We start from the raw sequence: 19,013 nt of genomic DNA, 5'->3' as shown, positions 1-19,013 counted from the left end.
TAACAGTGGCAGTCTTAGCAGCACAGTCAAGAGCAGAAGCATTTCTCATAGGATGGGGTGAGAATGGGAGAATCAGTCACTTGAGGTGCACTTGCTCAACTCCACCAAACTCAATGACATTCTGGGGAAAAAAAGACCGATGACTATTAAGAGTCTAATCTTTTTTCCACCAGTGTTACAGAGAAGGTGCTTTGCAAAATAATCCCCTTGTCCTACTTTACAACATGTCCACTGAGTTAATGTCACCAATCACAAAACTCCACATGGAAGCTCTGAAAATAGGGTTTCTACAATGGCAATGGTGGTAGAAATGTAAAAAAAAAACGAGATCGAAGCAGCATCATTTACTTTGGGATAAGCACTTAGAAAACCCAGTACTCATCCAACAGTTGTTCTTCAAGTGTGCTCCAATGTTTATAATAGAAGATACTCAGTGTAAGCAGAAAAATAGAGTATTACCTGGTAAAATTTCCCAGAAATTCAGGCCGGAGGCTTCCCGCGGATGCAAGCCTCCGACCTGCACTTACCTAGCGCGCTGGCCATTGTGCTGTGGGCCCGCGTGGGATTCCGATCCTGGGCCTGCTCCAACTGCCGGCGCGCAGTGCTTGCATATCCCAGGGGCGCAGTTAGTTCGAAGCACCCCCTGGGATCACGTGGGCCATGGAGAGCCAATCGTATCAGGGAATCTCTAATCATAGATTTGACAGGCAGACCTGTCAAATCCATGAATTAGAGATCAGCCCCAAAACATAACTAAAACTTCAAATAATTTTTTTTTAAAGTGTCACATTTTAAAATAACTATAAATTACATAAAATAACTATTTTAAACATTTATGGCCCAGAAATTCGGGTCTCCACGGGTGAGTACGCGCTGGGTACTCACCCGTGGGCCCGATGGAAGTGCCGGTTTCGTGCATGCACGGGAAACCGGCACTTCCGTTCCTCTGAACGAAGGGGTTCAGAGGTCGAACGCGTGCGCAGGGGAGTCTGCGCGTGCGCTTTGAACTTACGTTTTTTTTTACAGGTTTTTCCGTGAGGGTAAGTCTGCAGGATTTAGAAATTTAAAAAGCAGGTGTAAGGCCTGCTTTTTACAAGGTAAGTGGTCAATTAATTAAAATTAAAACATTTTTTCCACAGGTTTATTATTTTTAAATAGTTTAAAGCAAGGTAAGTTTATTTTTAGCCCCGTTAGGAAATAAAATTATTTTTTCAAAAATTTACATTATTGTTTAAAATAGTTATTTAATGTAATTTATAGTTTATTTAAAAAATGTGATTTAAAAAAAAAATTATTTGAAGGTTTACTGCTATTTTGGGACCATCGTATTTATAAGTCTTGACAGCTCTTCCTGTCTTATGAACGGGCTTTTCCCTCCTCCGATTGGCTGCCCATGGCCCACGTGATCACAGGGGACGCATCGAACTAACTGCACCCCGGGGATACGCAAGCAGCTGGGCCAGGCCCCGGATCGGAATTCCACGGGGCCCTACAGCTCAACTGCCGGCGCGCAAGGTAAGTGCAGGTCGGGGGCTTGCACCCGCGGGATGCCCCCGACCCGAATTTCTGGGCCATTTAATCATTTAAATTTTTTAAAACATTAATTACAGTTTCTAACAGGGCTAAAAATAAACTTATCTTTCTTTAAAGTATTTAAAAATAATAAACCTGTGGAAAAAATGTTTAAATTTTACTTAATTCACCACTTACCTTGTTAAAAGCAGGCCTTGCGACTGCTTTTTAAAAGCATAGCTGCTGGAGAGTTACCCTCCCGAAGAAACCTGCAAAAAACCCGGAAGTTCCAGGTGTAGGCGCTCGACCTGTGAATCCCTTCCTTTAAGGGAACGGAAGTTCCGGTTTCCCGCGTATGTGCCGTGCATGCACGAAACCGGCACTTTCGTTGGGCCTACATGTGGGACCCGAATTTCTTGCCTAATAATTAATATAATTTAGTCACATTGCACAGGAAATAACTTATTGCCAACATTGATTTTAATACCATGTGGTCTCCTCATTTTATTCGGTAGTGTGCTAGTTTTGCTCATCATTTACCAGCTTTAATCCTATAATCTCCTGGGGTTTTTTTCTTCACTATCCTTCACAATCTGTCTTACTTGCAGATCTAGAAATTCTACATCACTTCTCCACAACAACAGGCAGGACACATTAGAGGTTCAGCCAATCCAGCTTTTACTGAACCTTACAGTGTATGGTGTAGGTGTGTTCAGTGTGTTTTACCCTGGCTCTTTCCCTTAGAGTGAAACTGTATGCAGTGTGTTCTAATCCTAACTGTATGCTCCTTAAAAAGTGTTTACCTAATGGGAGAATGAAGTGAAATGATTGGCTGCTAGGTGTCATTGCCTGTCTCTAGGAATGGAGGTGGGTGAATACCTCTTATGTGGGTCAGTAGATGGCCATGCGACTGTTGATACCACGCCGATTGGTGTACTGGCTGCCTGGGCCTGTATGCTCAGGGACACATTTGCAGTCATTTTAACAAGGTGACTGGGTTCCTGTGGATGTGGCATCGCCCTGAGTGACAATGCTATCATTTGTCATTGTCCTGTTGCGCATTCCCTCAGCATGACAACAGATCAGTAGGAGAACTGGCTCCAGCGAGGTTGTTGAAGTCCTTCAGGATTGCAGTCTCAAACTAATTCCCCAACATGGTGAATCCAGACAAGGCAGACTGCTGTAGCTTTTGAGCCCAGGACCAGCAGAGCCCCATTTGTGATGGTGGTTGTGCCTGAATTTAAGACCTTGACCAATAGAGACTAGGGGGGAAAAATTGGGTGGCGCCCCATGTGGGGCGCTAACGTCGCCAGGGTGCTAATTTAGCACCCCGAAAAAGTTAGCGCCCCCCGCCAGAAATTCAGTAATAGTGCCCCAAGCAGGAGGTGGAGCGCTACTGGAAGCACTCCACCTCCTTCTTGGGGTGCTACTACTGAAGTTCGCAGCGCTACGTGCAACAGCGCCAAGCGCTGCGCCACATAGCTCCGCGTCATCGCAGGCCTCCTCCCCTGCTGGACTACCGGGGAGCAGCGGGGTGCCGTGAAAACAGCCCAGCACCCAAGAGGAGTGCCGGGCTGAACGATCGCGGCCGGCACCCCGAAAAAAAGGGGAAGGGGGCAAGTGCTGGCAGTTGACCAAAACAAAAATGGCCGCCCGACACCTGCCCTTTTAACTACCACTGACGCCGCTGCAAAAACGCCTCCTGATCCTGTCAAACATATCGTCCGGTGATAGGGCAGGAGGCGCAAGGGAAGTTTGCGGCTGGGGCGCTGTGCACAACGATGATGCAATCGCCAGTGCAACGGGGCGCTACCGGCTACTGCCCTGCCCTAACGAGAGGCACAAATCAACCCAATTTTTCCCCCTAGGTGTCAGAGTCAGAGTCATAATGGCACAGAAGGAGGCCATTCGGCCCATCGAGTCTGTGCCGGCTCCCTGTATAGCAATCGAGTCACTCCCATTCCCCCGCTCTATCCCCGTAGTCCTGCAAGTTTATTTCCCTCAAGTGCCTATCAAGTCTCCCCTTGAAAACATTGAGTGTCTCCGCTTCCACCACTTCTGTCGGCAGCGAATTCCAGGTCCTCACCACTCGCTGCATAAAAAAGTTTTTCCTCACGTCCCCCCTGTATCTCTTGCCCAAAACCTTAAATCTGTGCCGCCTAGTCCTTGTACCATCAACTAGTGGGAACAGCCTTTCCCTGTCTAGCCTATCCAAACCCATCATAATCTTGTACACTTCTATCAAGTCACCCCTCAACCTCCTTTGCTCTAATGAAAACAGATCCAGCTTCTCCAACCTGTCCTTGTAACTAAGATCCCCCATCCCCAGAACCATTCTGGTAAATCTCCTCTGCACCCTCTGAAGGGCCTTCACATCCTTCCTAAAGTGTGGTGACCAGAACTGGATGCAATACTCTAGTTGTGGCCTAACCAGCACTTTATAAAGGTTCAGCATAACTTCTCTACTTTTGTACTCAATGTTAAGTCTGTGTGTTCTAGTTATTGTTAATAAGAATCACTGCACACAGACCACAAGAATAAATTCAACAGGTCTTTACTAGTCGAAGGTCAGGCTGAACTGCCCAATAAATCATTACACAGCACTTATATACCGGTGTGGTCACCACCGGTATTACAGTATACAGCAGCCAAGATAAAGTAGTGCATCTCTTAAAATAGTTCTCTTAAAGGTGGAACGGTTACATACACCACAATCTTCCCTTTTTAGCTTAACAGTATATATTCCCCATTTAACATAACATAATAACATATATACACAACTTCACGTAAAAACAGTTCACAGATTCAGTCTCTGAGGAGGCCTCCTGATCCGAGACGGATAACGCCTTTCAGGGGTCTCTGGTTCTTGTTGCTGGGGTGACTCATCTAGTTGATCCCCTATGGATAGGACATCATCATCAGGTATATTCACTTCTGAGGTAGATGCTTCAGGTTCACAAACTTCCTCCACGGTTGTCTCTGTCGTAACCATGGGCTCGACCCTTGTTCTCGATCCCACCAGTTGGTCAGCATGACGTCGCATTACGTTTTCACCAACATCTACCGTGTACATCAGGGGTCCTTGTCTGGCCCGAATTGTTCCAGATTGCCATTTCTCGTTTTTATAGTCCCTGGCTAACACCGGTTGTCCTATTTCAATACTCCGAGTGGGCTTGTTATTGATATGCTGGAACTGTTTGTTTTCGACTTCCCTCCGCACATTAGGTTTTAACAAGTCCAACCTGGACCGCAACCTCCTGTTATAGAACATCATGGCAGGACTTTGGTTTGTTGTTGCATGGGTGGCGTTTCGATATGCCAGTAGGAAATTGTCCACCTTGTGTTGCAGTGGAATCTGATCTTCGCTCATGGCCTTTATTGCCTTTTTGAACGTCTGTACAAACCTCTCGGCCAGCCCATTCGTAGCTGGATGATATGGGGCAGAGGTATAATGTTTCACCCCATTCTTCTTCAGGAATTTCTGGAATTCCTCTGACACGAACTGTGGTCCGTTGTCTGAACATATTTGCTCTGGCAATTCATTTCTTGCAAATATCGTTCTTAGCACCGCGATCATCTTCTCCGAGGTAGTGGTAGTCATTTTAATCACTTCTGGCCATTTAGAATGTGCGTCCACCGCAATTAAAAACATGGAGTCCATGAATGGACCAGCAAAGTCAATATGTACACGTTGCCATGGGGTTGAAGGCCATTCCCATGGATGCAGCGGTGCAATTGGAGGTGCATTTTGGACTTTTTGGCACCCTGAGCAGCTTTTCGTCAGATCCTCTATCTGTTGGTCGATACCCGGCCACCACACATAAGCCCTAGCAAGGCTTTTCATCTTGACTCCCCCCAGATGACCTTCATGTAGTTCTTTTAGAACTCTCTCTCTTAACTTAGGAGGGATAATCACCCTTGTTCCATACATCAATGTTCCCTGACAGATGGACAGCTGTTCTCGTCTTGCTGAGAATGCCGGTAACAGTGGATCACCATGGGCTGGCCATCCCTTTACTGTCAATTCGTAGACCCGGGACAGTGTCGGGTCATTCCTAGTCTCCCTTTCAATATTTGCATTGGTGACAGGTAAACATTCGATGATGGTCGAGTGAAATAACTCCACCGGGTCAACCGTCGGTGCCTCCTCCTCAGTAGGTAGTGGCAGGCGCGACAGCCCATCAGCATTACCATGCTGCTTTGTACCTTTGAATTCTATCTGATATTGATGTGCCCCTAGGAAAAGGGACCATCTCTGGAGCCTCTGTGCTGTCATCACCGAAACACCCTTCTTAGGGTTAAAAATGGATACCAACGGCTGGTGGTCTGTCAGCAGTGTAAACTTCTGGCCCTGCAGGTAATGATTAAACTTCTTTACCCCCCACACAAGGCTGAGAGCCTCCCTATCTATCTGAGCATAGTTGCGCTCAGCGGAGGTCAATGATCTGGATGCAAATGCGACTGGCCTTTCCAAGCCATTTGGCAACTTGTGTGAGAGTACTGCTCCAATACCATAAGGAGAAGCATCACAAGCTAAACGAATAGGTAGCGTTGGGTTGAAGTGAGCCAACACTTCCTCTGAGGTGATCAATGCCTTGCTTTTGCGAAAGGCCTTCTTACAGTCCTCGCTCCACTTCCATGGTACTTCTTTCTGCAAAAGAGAGTTCAGCGGGTGCAGCACCGTGGATAGATTTGGCAGAAACTTATGGTAATAGTTAATCAACCCTAGGAACGACCTCAACTGGGATACATTTTCCGGAGCGGGGGCCTTCACAACAGCTTCGATCTTGTCAGGTGACTTGTGCAGCCCCTCCTGGTCAATGACATGACCACAGTACGAGATCCGTTTCTGAAAGAACTCACATTTCTGGCGATTAACTCGAACTCCATATTCCTTCAATCTGGTGAGCACCAGTTTCAAATTTGCAAGGTGTTCCTCATCGTCATCTCCTGTAATCAGGATATCGTCCAAGTAACATTGAGTGCTTGGAATTCCCTGTAATACCTGCTGCATGGCCCTCTGCCAAATTCCTGGAGCCGAAGCCACTCCAAAAACCAGTCTATTATATCGATACAAGCCTCTGTGTGTGTTGATTGTGAGATACTGGCGCGACTCTTCCTCAACTTCCATCTGTAAGTACGCTTGCGCCAGGTCTATCTTGGTGAAGTGTTTCCCGCCAGACAATGAAGCAAAGATATCCTCAATCCGCGGAAGCGGATATTGCACCGTGTGAAGCACCGGATTAACCGTGATCTTGAAGTCTCCACAGATGCGGACCTTCCCCGGTTCCCCTGGCTTGTTACTCGATGAACGCTTCATGACGGGAACAATGGGCGTGGCCCATTCACTCCAGTCCACCTTAGACAGTACTCCTGAACGTTCTAGCCCTTCCAGCTCAGCTTCCACAGCAGGTCGTATCGCATAAGGTACCGGTCTGGCTTTGAAAAATTTTGGGTTTGCATGTTCTTCAACCTTGATGTTTGCCGTAATTCCTCTCAGTGTTCCCAGTCCCTGTTGGAACACCTCTTTAGCATCGTCCAATATTCTGGACAATCGTTTAGGTTTGACATCTTTTTTACCGGAATCTACCGTTAGTGCTTTTAAGGAATGCCAGTCCATATTTATTTTCCTGATCCACTCCCGTCCCAAAAGTGGTGGACCTCCCTCAGGTAGTACATATATGTCCATTCCTTGGTGTTCTTTGCCCTTGTGTACCACCTTGACTTTTATCTTTCCGACGGGGTATACTCTTTGCCCCGTGTATGTCTGCAATACTATCTCCGTATCCCGTAGGGGAATATGTGTGAATAACCTTTTGTAATCTTGCTTATTCATGACCGTCAACGCCGATCCGGTGTCCAATTCCATCTTCACTTGGACTCCTGCTATCTGAAGTGTGACCCAGATAGTTTGTAGGTCAGCTTCCTTACTCGCATTGTGAATTCTCAGACTACCCAGTTCCTTGCTGTTGGAGTCTGAATCCGAATTCTGTTCATCCGAACTCTTCTCAGCCATCTTATGTACCTTTCTGCACTTTTCCTGCGGTGACTTTTTGTTGCTGGTCTTCTTTCCTGACCGGCATACTTTAGCTATGTGACCAAGCTTGCCACATTTTCTACATTCCTGATTTTTAAACCAGCATTGGTTCTGATCGTGTGTTGTCTTTCCACAACGATAACATTTCGCTGTACCCAAAGCCATTTGATCTACGCTGAGTACCGCTGCCTTCAGCTGCATTTCCGCTGCGGCTTCGTGCGATGCTGCAATAGTGACAGCCTTATCAAGTGTAAGATCATTCTCTTCAAGCAGCCGCTTTTGTGTTCCTTCTTTCGACAATCCACACACGAATTTGTCTCTCAGTGCCTCTGTCAGTCTTTCCCCAAACTGACAGTATTTCGCTAGCTTACGCAGTTCAATTAAATACTCCGCGTTGCTTTCCTCTTTCAGTTGCGTTCTCGCATAAAATTTAAATCGTTCCGCTAACATCAGCGGTGTGGGGTTCAAATGATTTCTCAGGACAGCAACAATATTAGCGAAAGCCTGATCCGCCGGTTTAGCTGGTGATAGAAGATGCTTCAATAGCCCGTATGTCTTCGCACCCATTGAGTTTAGTAAGGTTAGTGCTTTATCTTCATCTGATATTTTATTTGCCTTACAATAAATCTCTATGCGTTCTACATATGTGGCCCAATCTTCAACATCGGCATCGAAATCGTTGATGTTACCATGCTTAGGCATCCTCGCAATCTTCTTGAGAAACAAAAAGAAAATTTTCTTTTATTTACTTATTTTTTCAAAATGGCGGTTTCCCGCGCTTGTCTTCTTCCCCCGCCTACGAAAATGGCGGCTTCCCGCGTTTGCCTTTCTCCCCCGCTGGCTGTAATGGCGATTGCCGTATTGCTGCGTTCGCCCTCCCCAGCGGTTCTCAAATCGTGCCTCCCAGCCCCTCTTGCAGTCCGGTCCTTTCCCCTGGCTGCGGCTGAGTTCTCCGCGTTTTTTTAATTTTTTTTATTTTCTCCCGCGCCTCGCGGCCTCGGTAGCTGCCCGGCCTTTTTCCCCGGTCGCGGCCGAGCTCTCTCTCGACGCTGTTGCGTCTCCCAGCCCGCTTGCAGCCCGGTCTTTTACACCGGCTGCGTTTGCATTCACCGCGGCTCCCGTGCCTTACGCTGCCCCAGTCTCAGCGCCTCTGGCCCCGACTTCTGTCCGGCTCTTTTCCCCGGCCGTGGTCGAGTTCTCCGCCCTTATATCCTCCGTTTTTCCCTCCCCTACTTCACAACCAACGTGGCCGACTTGCTGCTCGTCGCTGATCGGCTTACCCACGACCGTGGTAGAAGGGATGATCACTGCCTGTTGCTGATGGAAGGCTTCGTGTCAGGATTCTTCCTTGCTCTTCAGACCCGAGTCTTTTCTCAGCAGGATGATGAGGGCGGATGCCTCTTCTCGACGCCCATTAAACTGCCTTGGATATATCTCTGCCGCAGGGTAAGATCGTCAATACCTCTATTTATGAAGCCCAAGATCCCATATGCTTTGCTAACCACTCTCTCAATATGTCCTGCCACCTTCAGGGACCTATGCACATTAATTCTCAGGTCCCTCTGTTGCTGCACACTCTTTAAAACTGTGACATTAAGGCCTAGAAATTCAGTTTGGGCCCGCCAGCTGGTTTGCGCCCAAAAGTTAGCGCTGGGCGGGGAGCCATTTGCGACCGTCAGAAATTCAGTTTTTGCGCCCCAAGTCGGAACCGGGCACTATTCCAGGGTGTGGCCACCCCCGCTTGGGGCGCTGAAACTGAATTTCAGCGCTGTAGGCGCCGCTGCGCCACCCGATGCGGTGCGGCAGGCTGCGGTACTCCAGGCCTCCTCCTTCTCTTAAGGTGGAGGTGCCTGCAACGGGGAGATCGCCGCTGGATTGTGCCGGCAAATGAGCCCAGCACCATGGAGAAGTGCCGGGCTCGCGGAAAGCAGCCGGCAATGCCGCCGGGGGGGGGGTGGTGGAGGAGGCCGGGGAAGGAGGTGCGGGCAGGCGGCCGCCAAAAAAGCGGCCGGCCGCACCTCCACCTTTATGCGCCCCACTAAGGCTGCAGTAAGGCCCTGGTCTCCGGATGTAAGTAGCGGCCGCCACGGAGGAGGCGGCGGCAACTGAATATGGCATTCGGGCCGGCATCGGGGCGGAACCGGGGCACTGCGCACACCGATGACGTCATCGGTGCCGGCGCAGCGCTACCGGCTACCGCCGCCATTACCGCAGCGCTGAATATCAGCGCGAACTCCTGTATTGGCGCAAAAACCCTCTTTGGGTGAAAACTGGGCGCAAAGCCAACCGAATTTCTAGGCCACAGTGTATATTGCCTCTCCCTTTTCCTTGTGGCTCAGTTGGTAGCACTCTTGCTTCTGAGTTAGAAGGTTGTGGGTTCAAGTCCCACTCCAGAGACTTGAGCACAAAAATCTAGGCTGACACTCCAGTGCAGTACTGAGGGAGTGCTGCACTGTCAGAGGTGCTGTCTTTCGGATGAGACGTTAAACCGAAGCCCCACCTGCTCTCTCAGGTGGATATAAAAGATCCCATGGCACTCTTTCGAAGAAGAGCAGGGGAGTTATCCCCAGTGTCCTGGCCAATATTTCTCCCTCAGCCAACATCACTAAAACAGATTATCTGCTCATTATCACATTGCTGTTTGTGGGAGCTTGCTGTGTGCAAATTAGAGGCCATGTTTCCTACATTCCAACAGTGACTACATTTCAAAAAGTACTTAATTGGCTGTAAAACACTTTGGAACATCCTGAGGTCATGCAAGGCGCTACAAAAATGTAAGATTTAAGATCCAAGGAGAGGACATATAAATTGGCCAGAAAAAGCAGTAAACCTGAGGATTGGGAGCAGTTTAGGATTCAACAAAGGAGGACAAAGGGATTAATTAAGAAGGGGAAATAGAATATGAGAGTAAGCTTGCAGGGAACATAAAAACTGACTGTAAAAGCTTTTATAGATATGTGAAGAGAAAAAGATTGGTGAAGTCAAACGTAGGTCCCTTGCAGTCAAAATCAGGGGAATTTATAATGGGGAACAAAGAAATGGCTGACCAACTAAATACATATTTTGGTTCTGTCTTCACAAAGGAGGACACAAATAACCTACCAGAGATGTCGGGGAACATAGGGTCTGATGAAGGGGAGGAACTGAAAGAAATCAGTATTTGTAAGGAAATGGTGTTAAGGAAATTGATGGGACTGAAGGCCGATAAATCCCCAGGGCCTGATAATCTACATCCTAGGGTACTTAAGGAAGTGGCCCTAGAAATAGTAGATGCATTGCTGATCATCTTCCAACATTCGATGGAATCTGGAACAGTACCCATGGATTGGAGGGTAGCTAATGTTACCCCACTATTCAAAGAAGGTGGTAGGGAGAGAACGGGGAATTACGGACCGGTAAGCCTGACATCGGTAGTGGGGAAAATGCTAGACTCCATTATAAAGGATGTAATAGCTGAGCACTTGGAAAACAGTGACAGGATCGGACAAAGTCAACATAGATTTACAAAAGGTAAATCGTGCTTGACTAATCTACTGGAATGTTTTGAGGATGTAACTGGTAAAATAGATAAGGGAAAACCAGTGGATGTGGTATATTTGGAATTTCAGAAGGCTTTCGATAAGGTCCCGCATAAGAAGTTAGCGTGTAAAGTTAAGGCACATGGGATTGGGGGCAAGGTATTGACTTGGATAGAAAACTGGTTGGCAGACAGAAAGCAAAGAGTTGGAATAAACGGGTCTTTTTCCGAGTGGCAGGCAGTGACTAGTGGGGTACCGCAGGGATCGGTCCTTGGACCCCAGCTATTCACAATATATATTAATGATCTAGACGAGGGAACTAGATGTAATATCTCCAAATTTGCAGACGACACAAAGCTAGGTGGGCGTGTGTGCTGTGAGGAGGATGCCGAGAAACTCCAGGATGATTTGGACAGGTTGGGTGATTGGGCGGAAGCATGGCAGATGCAATATAACGTGGATAAATGTGAGGTTATCTACTTTGGTGGCAAAAACAGGAAGGCAGATTATTATCTGAATGGCAATAGATTGGGCGAAGAGGAAGTGCAAAGAGACCTGGGTGTCCTTGTGCACCAGTTGCTGAAGGTAAGCATGCAGGTGCAGCAGGCGGTTAAGAAGGCAAATGGTATGTTGGCCTTTGTAGCGAGAGGCTTTGAGTACAGGAACAAGGATGTCTTGCTGCAGTTGTACAGGGCCTTGGTGAGACCACATCTTGAGTATTGTGTGCAGTTTTGGTCGCCTTATCTGAGGAAGGATGTTCTTGCCATGGAAGGAGTTCAGCGAAGAGTCACCAGGCTGATACCTGGGATGGCAGGAATGACGTATGAGGAGAGATTGGGTCGATTGGGCTTGTACTCGCTGGAGTTTAGAAGAATGAGAGGGGATCTCATTGAAACTTACAAAATTCTGACAGGACTGGACAGACTAGATGCAGGAAGGCTGTTCCCGATGGTCGGGAAGTCCAGAACCAGGGGTCACAGTCTAAGGATAAGGGGTAAGCCATTTAGGACAGAATTGAGGAGGAATTTCTTCACCCAGAGAGTGGTGAACCTGTGGAATTCTCTACCACAGAAGGCAGTAGAGGCCAATTCATTAAATATATTCAAGAAGGAGTTGGATATATTTCTTAAGGCTAAAGGGATCAAGGGGTATGGGGAGAAAGCAGGGACCGGGTACTGAATTTGGATGATCAGCCATGATCTCATTGAATGGCAGAGCAGGCTTGAGGGGCCGAATGGCCTACTCCTGCTCCTATCTTCTATGTTTCTATGTTTCTTTCACAGCAGTAGGCTATGGAATGGCCACATTATCCATGGTGGTCTTCAGATTGGTCAGCCACACCTGCAGCACTGCACAGATGCTGATTGTAGACTCCTCCATGGACACCCTCAAATTATACGGTTCGTTTAGCACACTCTCAAATAGCTCCACGAGGTTACCAAACTACATTTGTGCCATAGCTAGGAATGGAAATTTGGGTTGGCCCCCTACTTAAAGTGGACGGGCACTGACCAATATTTTATATTGTACAAATAATTCAAGTCACTGCTTTGTTTGAAATGCTGCTTCCTCCCAATCTTCCAATGGATGCAATGCTGAAACACAGGACAGAAGGTTTAGAGATTCATCCCACATCCATTCTTGTAATTTGTCTCTTACCATTCTTCTGATTGTGTTTTCTGGTGACTGATCTCCCTTGTAGCGTCTGTTCGCTGGACATCACTGCATTTGCTGCATTCATATAGGCACAGATTTCAGTGAGCCTGGGTGCTAATTGGGTGGGTTGTGGCCCAGCTGTGGCTACGCACTGATTTGTGCCCTGCAAGGCCCACATTCCTTGGCCAGCAGATGGAGTTTCCTGTGATTCCACCTGCACTTTCTTCTCCTCAAGCCCTATGCTTCACCAAGTGCTCCTTCCTGCAACTCACTAACTAACCGATATATCTGTGATGGTGCTTGCCAGTGTCGGAGTGGGTGATGTAGGTTGCTGTAGGATGCTCAGTTGAGACTACATTGGGCTCATCCATCTTCTCTTGGTCACCTAGAGGACCAAAGAACAACATATTTTACAAAGCTTGCAATAACACACCATTGACATTTGCTTTACATGGCATAACATTGCAGTGTGTTACACTGAAATGAACCAACTTTTGCCTATGTCTGAGGGAGGGAGGGAATGAATGAGTGAGTGAATAAGGCGATAAGGAATGAAAGCAACGGGTACTAGCCAGGGACTGTTGACCTCCCACTCCCTCTCTTAATTCCATGCCCATAATCTCCACGGCCCTCTTCAGATAAGAAATCAAGGGTCACAGCAATGGTGACCCCCCACTCCTGTCTACATGTACTGCCTCTGGTTATGTGCAGCTTATTCCTGCAAGCAGATAAAAAAACAATCATATGTTGGAAAGAGGAATGTGCAAGATGTGTGCCACCCAAGTTCCCAGGATAGTAGCTGTTGAGTCTGTGTGTCCCAGTTATGCTTAGGATCAATCACTGACACAGACAACAAGAATAACTTTTAACAGGTCTTTACTATTCGGAGGTCAGGGCTGAACTGCCCAGCAAATCCCTACACAACACTTATATACCGGTGTGGTCACCACCGGTATTACAGTATACAGCAGCCAAGAGAAAGTAGTACATCTCTTAAGGTAGTTCTCTTAAGGTGGAACAGGTTACATACACCACAATCCCCCCTTTTTAGCTTAACAGTTATATCCCCATTTAACATAACATAATAACATATATATATATACAACTTCATGCAAAACAGTTCAAAGATTCAGTCTCTGAGGAGGCCTCCTGATTCGAGTTGGATAACGCCTTTCAGGGGTCTCTGATTCTCGTTGCTGGGGTGACTCATCTAGTTGGTCTCTTATGGATTGGACATCATCATCAGGTACATTCACTTCTGAGGTAGATGCTTCAGGTTCACTAACTTCTTCCACGGTTGTCTCTGCCGTAACCATGGGTTCGACCCTTGTTCTCGATTCTACCAGTTGGTCAGCATGACGCCGTATTACATTTTCACCAATATCTACCGTGTACATCAGGGGTCCTTGTCTGGCCCGAATTGTTCCAGATTGCCATTTCTCGTTTTTATAGTCCCGGGCTAACACTGGTTGTCCTATTTCGAAACTCCGAGTGGTCTTGTTATTTATATGCTGGAACTGTTTGTTTTCAACTTCCCTCCGCACATTTGGTTTTAACAAGTCCAACCTGGACCGCAACCTCCTGTTATAGAACATCATGGCAGGACTTTGGTTTGTCACTGCATGAGTGGCGTTTCGATATGCCAGTAGGAATTTGTCCACCTTGTGTTGTAGTGGAATCTGATCTTCGCTCATGGCCTTTATTGCTTTTTTGAACGTTTGTACAAATCTCTCGGCCAACCCGTTTGTAGCCGGATGATATGGGGCAGAGGTATAATGTTTCACCCCATTCTTCTTCATGAATTTCTGGAATTCTTCTGACACGAACTGCGGTCCGTTGTCTGAACATATTTGTTCTGGCAATCCATTTCTTGTAAATATCGTTCTTAGTACCGCGATCGTCTTTTCCGAGGTAGTGGTAGTCATCTTAATCACTTCTGGCCATTTAGAATGTGCGTCCACCGCAATTAAAAACATGGAGTCCATGAATGGACCAGCAAAGTCAATATGTACACGTTGCCATGGGGTTGAAGGCCATTCCCATGGATGCAGCGGTGCAATCGGAGGTGCATTTTGGACTTTTTGGCACCCTGAGCAGCTTTTCGTCAGATCCTCTATCTGTTGGTCGATACCCGGCCACCACACATAAGCCCTAGCAAGGCTTTTCATCTTGACTCCCCCCAGATGACCTTCATGCAGTTCCTTTAGAACTCTCTCTCTTAACTTAGGAGGAATAATCACCCTTGTTCCATACATCAATGTTCCTTGACAGACGGACAGCTGTTCTCGTCTTGCTGAGAATGCCGGTAACAGTGGATCACCATGGGCTGGCCATCCCTTCACTGTCACTTCGTAGACCCGGGACAGTGTCGGGTCGTTCCTGGTTTCTCTTTCAATACTTGCATTGGTGACTGGTAAACATTCGATGATGGTCGAGTGAAATAACTCAACAGGGTCAACCGTCGGTGCCTCCTCCTCTGTAGGTAGTGGCAGGCGCGACAGCCCATCAGTATTACCATGCTGCTTTGTACCTTTGAATTCAATCTGATATTGATGTGCCCCTAGGAAAAGGGACCATCTCTGGAGTCTCTGTGCTGTCATCACCGAAACACCCTTCTTAGGGTTAAAAATGGATACCAACGGCTGGTGGTCTGTCAGAAGCGTAAACTTTTGGCCCTGCAGGTAATGATTAAACTTCTTTACTCCCCACACAAGGCTGAGAGCCTCCCTATCTATCTGAGTATAGTTGCGCTCCGCGGAGGTCAATGATCAGGATGCGAACGCGACTGGCCTCTCCAGGCCATTTGGCAACTTGTGTGAGAGTACTGCCCCAATACCATATGGAGAAGCATCACAAGCCAAACGAATAGGCAGCGTTGGGTTGAAGTGAGCCAACACTTCCTCTGAGGCGATCAATGCCTTGCTTTTGCGAAAGGCCCTCTTACAGTCCTCGCTCCACTTCCATGGTACTCCCTTCTGCAAAAGAGTGTTCAGCGGGTGCAGCACCGTGGATAAATTTGGCAGAAACTTATGGTAATAGTTAATCAACCCTAGGAACAACCTCAACTGGGATACATTATCCGGAGCGGGCGCCTTCACAACAGCTTCAATCTTGTCAGGAGACTTATGAAGCCCCTCCTGGTCAATGACATGACCACAGTACGAGATCTGCCTCTGAAAGAACTCACATTTCTGGCGATTAACTCGAAGTCCATATTCTTTCAATCTGGTGAGCACCAGTTCCAAATTTGCAAGGTGTTCCTCGTCATCATCTCCTGTAATCAGAATATCGTCCAGGTAACATTGTGTGCCTGGAATTCCCTGTAATACCTGCTCCATGGCCCTCTGCCAAATTGCTGGAGCCGATGCCACTCCAAAAACCAGTCTATTATACCGGTACAAGCCTCTATGCGTGTTGATCGTGAGATACTGGCGTGACTCTTCCTCAACTTCCATCTGTAAGTACGCCTGCGCCAGGTCTATCTTGGTGAAGTGTTTCCCGCCAGACAACGAAGCGAAGATATCCTCAATCCGCGGAAGCGGATACTGCACCGTGTGAAGCACCGGATTAACAGTGATCTTGAAATCTCCACAGATGCGAACCTTCCCCGGTTCCCCCGGCTTGTTGCTCGATGAACGCTTCATGACGGGAACAATGGGCGTAGCCCACTCACACCAGTCTACCTTAGACAGTACTCCTGAACGTTCTAGCCCTTCCAGCTCAGCTTCCACAGCAGGTCGTATCGCATAAGGTACCGGTCTGGCTTTGAAAAATTTTGGGTTTGCATGTTCTTCAACCTTGATGTTTGCCGTAATTCCTCTCAGTGTTCCCAGTCCCTGTTGGAACACCTCTTTAGCATCGTCCAATATTCTGGACAATCGTTTAGGTTTGACATCTTTTTTACCGGAATCTACCGTTAGTGCTTTTAAGGAATGCCAGTCCATATTTATTTTCCTAATCCACTCCCGTCCCAGTAGTGGTGGACCTCCCTCAGGTAGCACATATAAGTCCATTCCTCGGCTTTCTTTGCCCTTGTGGACCACCTTTACCTCTATCTTCCCGATGGGGTATACTCTTTGCCCCGTGTATGTTTTCAATACAATCTCCATATCCCGTAGGGGAATATGTGGGAATAACCTTTTGTAATCTTGCTTATTCATGACCGTCAATGCCGATCCAGTGTCCAATTCCATCTTCACTTGGACTCCTGCTATCTGAAGTGTGACCCAAATTGTTTGGAGGTCTGCTTCCTTACCAACATTGTGTACTCTTAGACTACCCAGTTCATTACTGCTGGAGTCTGAATCTGACTTCTGTTCGTTCGAACTGTTCTCTGTCACCTTGTGTACCTTTCTGTACTTTTCCTGCGGTGACTTTTTGTTGCTGGTCTTCTTTCCTGACCGGCATACTTTAGCTATGTGACCAAGCCTGCCACATTTTCTGCATTCCTGATTTTTGAACCAGCACTGGTTCTGATCGTGCGTTGTCTTTCCACAACGATAACATTTTACTGTACCCAAGACCATTTGATTGGTGCTGAGTTTCGGTGACCGTAGCTGCATTTCCGCCGTGCCTCTCGCTGCGGCTTCTTGCGATGCTGCAATAGTGACAGCTTTATCAAGAGTAAGATCATTCTCCTCAAGCAGTCGCTTTTGTGTTCCTTCTTTTAACAATCCACACACAAATTTATCTCTCAGCACATCTGCTAGTCCTGTTCCAAACTGACAGTACTTCGATAGCTTAAGCAGTTCAATTAAAAATTCAGCGTTGCTTTCGTCTTTCCGCTGCGTTCTTCTGTAAAATTTAAATCATTCCGCTATCATCAGCGGCGTGGGGTTTAAATGATTTTTCAGGACAGTAACAATATTCGCGAAAGTCTGATCCGCCGGTTTATTTGGTGATAGAAGGTGCTTCAATAGCCTTCGCACCCATTGAGCTTAATAAGGTTAGTGCTTTCTCATCATCTGGTACCTTATTTGCTTTACAATAAACTTCCATGCGTTCTACATACGTGGTCCAATCTTCGATATCGCTATCAAAGGTATTAATGTTCCCATGTTTAGGCATCCTTGCAAGTTTTTAAATTTTTCTTTTTCTCAAAATGGCGGCTTCCCGCGCTTGTCTTCTTCCCCCGCCTACTAAAATGGCGGCTTCCCGCGCTTGGCGGTCTTTCCCGCGCTCGTCTTCTTCCCCCGCCGACTACAATGGCGGATTCCCGCGTTTGCCTTCTTCCCCTGCTGGCTGCAATGGCGATTGCCGTGCTGCTGCCGTTCTCGCCTCCCCAGCGGTTCTCAATTCCCCGACGCTGCTTTGCCTCGCAGCCCCGCTTACAGCCCGGTCCTTTACACCGGCTGCGTTTGAGTTCTCCGCGGCTCTCGTGCCTTAAGTTGCCCCAGTCGCTGCGCCTCTCGGCCTCGATTGCAGCCCGGCCCTTTTTACCGGCCGTGGTCGAGTTCTCCGCCCTTATTCCTCCGTTTTCCCTCCCCTACTCCACAGCCAACGCGGCCGACTTTCTGCTTCTGTCGCTGATCGGCTTACCCACCACCGTGGTAGAAGGGATGATCACTGCCTGTCGCTGATGGAGGGCTTCGTGGTCAGAATTTTTCTTTTTAACCCGGGTTCTTGATGCCTCCCGTGCGATGGTGCTCAGCAGGATGATGAGGGCGGATGCCTCTTCTCGACGCCCGTTCTGAGGACGAAGCTGCCTTGGATGTAAAACTGCCGCAGGGTAAGATCGGACTCGTCGCCACTGTTGAGTCTGTGTGTCCCAGTTATGCTTAGGATCAATCACTGACACAGACAACAAGAATAACTTTTAACAGGTCTTTACTATTCGGAGGTCAGGGCTGAACTGCCCAGCAAATCCCTACACAACACTTATATACCGGTGTGGTCACCACCGGTATTACAGTATACAGCAGCCAAGAGAAAGTAGTACATCTCTTAAGGTAGTTCTCTTAAGGTGGAACAGGTTACATACACCACAGTAGCCACTTTTAATGGGTTTGTGCGAACATTAAGGAAGCTTGTACTGCAGTTGTACTTGGTACATGTTACATTTAATGGGTGACATAGATAGCATTTTGGTACAACAACATTGACAGTGCTAGATGCAAATATAAGCATACCTGTGCATTTAGAGAGATGAACAGTTGGCAAATTGCAAAGAATTCCATCTCATGGTACACAAGGTTTATAACAAAGACCAATAAAGATGACCTTTACTGTGGCAACTTTGCATCGCCCATCATACCTGTTTGCAGGGTTAGGCCACAAATATGACTGCATTT

At 47.4% G+C, this 19,013-nt stretch overlaps 1 protein-coding gene across 3 annotated transcripts in view; it reads left to right on the top strand.

Moving 5' to 3' along the window:
- Positions 1-19,013, top strand: part of LOC147121444 (1-phosphatidylinositol 4,5-bisphosphate phosphodiesterase beta-4-like) — a 911,912-nt gene that overhangs the window by 509,599 nt on the left and 383,300 nt on the right. The gene's annotated exons all lie outside the window — the stretch shown is intronic.

This window comes from Somniosus microcephalus, chromosome 3, assembly GCF_052327205.1.
Source record: "Somniosus microcephalus isolate GS21.2 chromosome 3, FLI_Smic_1.0, whole genome shotgun sequence".
Taxonomy (NCBI): Eukaryota; Metazoa; Chordata; class Chondrichthyes; order Squaliformes; family Somniosidae; genus Somniosus; species Somniosus microcephalus.
Note: the sequence above shows the minus strand (reverse complement) of the source record. Positions and strands in the feature narration are given on the sequence as shown.